Source organism: Schistocerca gregaria, chromosome 9 (genome assembly GCF_023897955.1).
Source record: "Schistocerca gregaria isolate iqSchGreg1 chromosome 9, iqSchGreg1.2, whole genome shotgun sequence".
Taxonomy (NCBI): Eukaryota; Metazoa; Arthropoda; class Insecta; order Orthoptera; family Acrididae; genus Schistocerca; species Schistocerca gregaria.
The window spans coordinates 76,013,126-76,017,695 of record NC_064928.1 but is presented as its reverse complement, the minus strand read 5'-3'; the positions used below and the strand labels follow the sequence as shown (position 1 = coordinate 76,017,695).

General features: G+C 49.5%; 1 non-coding gene across 1 annotated transcript; it reads left to right on the top strand.

Annotated features, from left to right (window-relative positions):
• Positions 1–2,003: 2,003 nt before the first annotated feature.
• On the top strand, positions 2,004–2,078 carry Trnas-uga (transfer RNA serine (anticodon UGA)). Its single transcript has one exon. It is a non-coding gene; the product is annotated as a tRNA-Ser (tRNA).
• Positions 2,079–4,570: the final 2,492 nt, after the last annotated feature.

Genomic DNA, 4,570 nt, shown 5'->3' with positions numbered 1-4,570 from the left:
ATTAGGGTAGTTGCGGTTGAGATGGTCCCTCACACGTAAGGTAACATGTGCAGGGGCACTGCCATGTTCAAAGTACATTCCAGTTCGCTTGGCTAAAGGAACGTCTTGCAATAGTTCCACAAATGAATTTTCCAAACAATGCAGGCACCTCTCTCCCGCCAACCGCTAACTGATAATAAATGGACCTATCAAAAGGTTACCGATCATGCCGCACCAGACACTTATGGCAAAACGAACTTCGAAATTGCTACGAACTGTAGCGTGTTTTCTGTCTTCCTTTTTTTTTTGCCGTGACCATCGCTGATTATTGCCATAGTTGTTTGTTCAATGTCGTGAAAACTGAGCTTCGTCAGTGAATAGTATGTATTGAAGAAAAAGACTTTTCTCAATTACCCAGTAACAGAATTGAAGTCGTTGGGCATTGTCGCCAACGTGGAGATTTTGGAAGTGCTGTATGTGAAATGGAGACAGGTTCTCCGCATGCAACGTTTCCCATACATGTGCCTGTGGGACATTCATACGCAGGTACATTCTTCGTATGCTCGTACTGAGACTTCGCTCAACACTTGCGATAATTTCTTCCTGTTCTTGCAATGTTTGCTGACGTGCACGCTCGGATGAAAAATGTCTAGTTGGAAGACAGCCTGTTGCACGCTGAGTGATAAACACTTTGGTAAATAACCTGCTATCAGATAATCGTCGAGTCCGAAAGCGCCTGTGGTCTTCTTCTCTTGCAGCGGTAGCCCCTGCCGTCGCAGAAGCCATAAACATACACCATATCTGCGTATTCCCCATTACTGTAGACGTGAGGCATTGTTGCATTGTTTGCAAGAAAATCACGTTACGGTCCAGTTGTGTTGCGTATACGTTCACGTTTTGCACATCAGTCTTGCAGAATTAAAGTTCCTTTCAACACCAATACCTCCCTAACGAACCTAGGTTCATATAAAAATTTTCTTCAGAAGTACTTATACTATCACTGTATAAAATAATGACCTGTCCTCACCAAACACTCTGTTGTTACTATAGGGTTGAAGACTACGTGGTCATTTTAAGGCGGGCCAGTGTGGCCGAGCGGTTCTAGGCGCTTCAGTCTGGAAGCGCGCTGCCGCTACGCTCGCTGGTTCGAATCCTGCCTGGGGCATGGATGTGTGTGATGTCCTTAGGTTAGTTAGGTTTAAGTAGTTCTAAGTTCTAGGGGACTGGTGACCTCAGATGTTGAGTCCCATAGTGCTCAGAGCCCCTTTTGTCATTGTAAGGCATATACAAACCATTATTTGGAAGATACTGGAGAGCAGAATCAACGTAAGAGAATTGTGACAATTAATGTACGTTAATAGAATGAGATTTTCACTCTGCAGCGGGGTGTGCGCTGATATGAAACTTCCTGGCAGATTAAAACTGTGTGCCCGACCGAGACTCGAACTCGGGACCTTTGCCTTTCGCGGGCAAGTGCTCTACCAACTGAGCTACCGAAGCACGACTCACGTCCGGTACTCACAGCTTTACTTCTGCCAGTATCCGTCTCCTACCTTCTCATTCTGGAAACATCCCCTAGGCTGTGGCTAAGCCATGTCTCCGCAATATACTTTCTTTCAGGAGTGCTAGTTCTGCATGGTTCGCAGGAGAGCTTCTGTAAAGTTTGGAAGGTAGGAGGCGAGGAACTGGTAGAAGTAAAGCTGTGAGTACCGGCCGTGAGTCGTGCTTCGGTAGCTCAGTTGGTAGAGCACTTGCCCGCGAAAGGCAAAGGTCCCGAGTTCGAGTCTCGGTCGGGCACACAGTTTTAATCTGCCAGGAAGTTTCATATCAGCGCACACTCCGCTGCAGAGTGAAAATCTCATTCTGGAAACATCCCCCAGGCTGTGGCTAAGCCATGTCTCCGCAATATACTTTCTTTCAGGAGTGCTAGTTCTGCATGGTTCGCAGGAGAGCTTCTGTAAAGTTTGGAAGGTAGGAGGCGAGGAACTGGTAGAAGTAAAGCTGTGAGTACCGGCCGTGAGTCGTGCTTCGGTAGCTCAGTTGGTAGAGCACTTGCCCGTGAAAGGCAAAGGTCCCGAGTTCGAGTCTCGGTCGGGCACACAGTTTTAATCTGCCAGGAAGTTTCATATCAGCGCACACTCCGCTGCAGAGTGAAAATCTCATTCTGGAAACATCCCCCAGGCTGTGGCTAAGCCATGTCTCCGCAATATACTTTCTTTCAGGAGTGCTAGTTCTGCATGGTTCGCAGGAGAGCTTCTGTAAAGTTTGGAAGGTAGGAGGCGAGGAACTGGTAGAAGTAAAGCTGTGAGTACCGGCCGTGAGTCGTGCTTCGGTAGCTCAGTTGGTAGAGCACTTGCCCGCGAAAGGCAAAGGTCCCGAGTTCGAGTCTCGGTCGGGCACACAGTTTTAATCTGCCATGAAGTTTCAATGTAGGTTTATATAAATAAAAAGATAGTATTTCCTACAAAATTGTCCTTATTTTTTACCCCATCCCTCTTCTGCCATTCAAATTCTTATAGCCACAGCTCTCTGGATATCGCCCACATGAACTATTGCTACTTGCCAAGACTCAGTACTCACAGGCACGAGTCTCCAGCAGCTGTAGCTGTGTCCATCACTGCCGTCCCGGTCTCCATCCCCTCCCCCACCTCTGCTGCAGCAGCCACCTCCGCTGCTCCTGCGGCAACCTCAGACACCCCACTGAAGGTCTCTAGCATATGTAGAAAAGTGCCCGGTTGTAAAGATAGATATAGCCACAGCTATAAGCGGGAAATGGTCACGAGGTAGCGTCTCTCACAAAGGTGTACCTTTGTAATTGCCGTTGTACCAACTGCCTTGCATGTGGTAAGACTTTGTGGTCTCCAAACCTTCATTGCTTGCATATTCCGTCCTCACAAGCATATTCCGCACATCAACACGCATCAGTCGAACCCAAACTCGATAAGATAAAGTCAATATTGTGTGAATTAACGTAAACGATATGCAAATGACTAATAAATAGTAAGTGCGCACCGTGGTTGAAATACTCGAGGCTGGCGTACACACACACATTCAAGACACGACGGTCACAGAAGTTTTTAGTTCGGGAGAGGAAAACACCGCACGCCCTTCAGAGGTTTTCCCAGGGAGCTATCTACGTCGAGCGGATACCGTGTGCCCCAGTGAAAGGGAAGAACGACCCCGTGTTCGGCTTAAAAGCAAATTCCGCTACACTTTGTGTGAGCGCCCAATCTAAGCACTCTTTACTAATATAGCACGCAGTTTCAGAGATTTTCACAGGGAGACAGCAAACGCCAAAAGACGATGCTACAGATTTCCGGATTGGTCGCCTTAAACGAAACGTCATTCTCCAGTTTTAGACGAGCAATGCTGATTGGCAGACGATATCTCTGACGCCTTGAGCTGAAGGAGTAATGGAAGAGACCGAAAGATATACCCCTTCACATCTCGCGTGGAGAGGGACCGTTCCGTTGTCGCTCTTGGAGCGAGAACACGTAACGAGATGCGATGAAGCGTTGTTCACTGTGTTGGCTGCCACACTTACTGTGCGGTGTGAATGGACAGAGTTATACACTCCTAGAAATTGAAATAAGAACACCGTTAATTCATTGTCCCAGGAAGGGGAAACTTTATTGACACATTCCTGGGGTCAGATACATCACATGATCACACTGACAGAACCACAGGCACATAGACACAGGCAACAGAGCATGCACAATGTCGGCACTAGTACAGTGTATATCCATCTTTCGAAGCAATGCAGGCTGCTATTCTCCCATGGAGACGATCGTAGAGATGCTGGATGTAGTCCTGTGGAACGGCTTGCCATGCCATTTCCACCTGGCGCCTCAGTTGGATCAGCGTTCGTGCTGGACGTGCAGACCGCGTGAGACGACGCTTCATCCAGTCCCAAACATGCTCAATGGGGGACAGATCCGGAGATCTTGCTGGCCAGGGTAGTTGACTTACACCTTCTAGAGCACGTTGGGTGGCACGGGATACAAGCGGACGTGCATTGTCCTGTTGGAACAGCAAATTCCCTTGGCGGTCTAGGAATGGTAGAACGATGGGTTCGATGACGGTTTGGATGTACCGTGCACTATTCAGTGTCTCCTCGACGATCACCATAGGTGTACGGCCAGTATAGGAGATCGCTCCCCACACCATGATGCCGGGTGTTGGCCCTGTGTGCCTCGGTCGTATGCAGTCCTGATTGCGGCGCTCACCTGCACGGCGCCAAACACGCATATGACCATCATTGGCACCAAGGCAGAAGCGACTCTCATCGCTGAAGACGACACGTCTCCATTCGTCCCTCCATTCACGCATGTCGCGACACCACTGGAGGCGGGCTGCACGATGTTGGGGCGTGAGCGGAAGATGGCCTAACGGTGTGCGGGACCGTAGCCCAGCTTCATGGAGACGGTTGCGAATGGTCCTCGCCGATACCCCAGGAGCAACAGTGTCCCTAATTTGCTGGGAAGTGGCGGTGCGGTCCCCTACGGCACTGCGTAGGATCCTACGGTCTTGGCGTGCATCCGTGCGTCGCTGCGGTCCGCTCCCAGGTCGACGGGCACGTGCACCTTCCGCC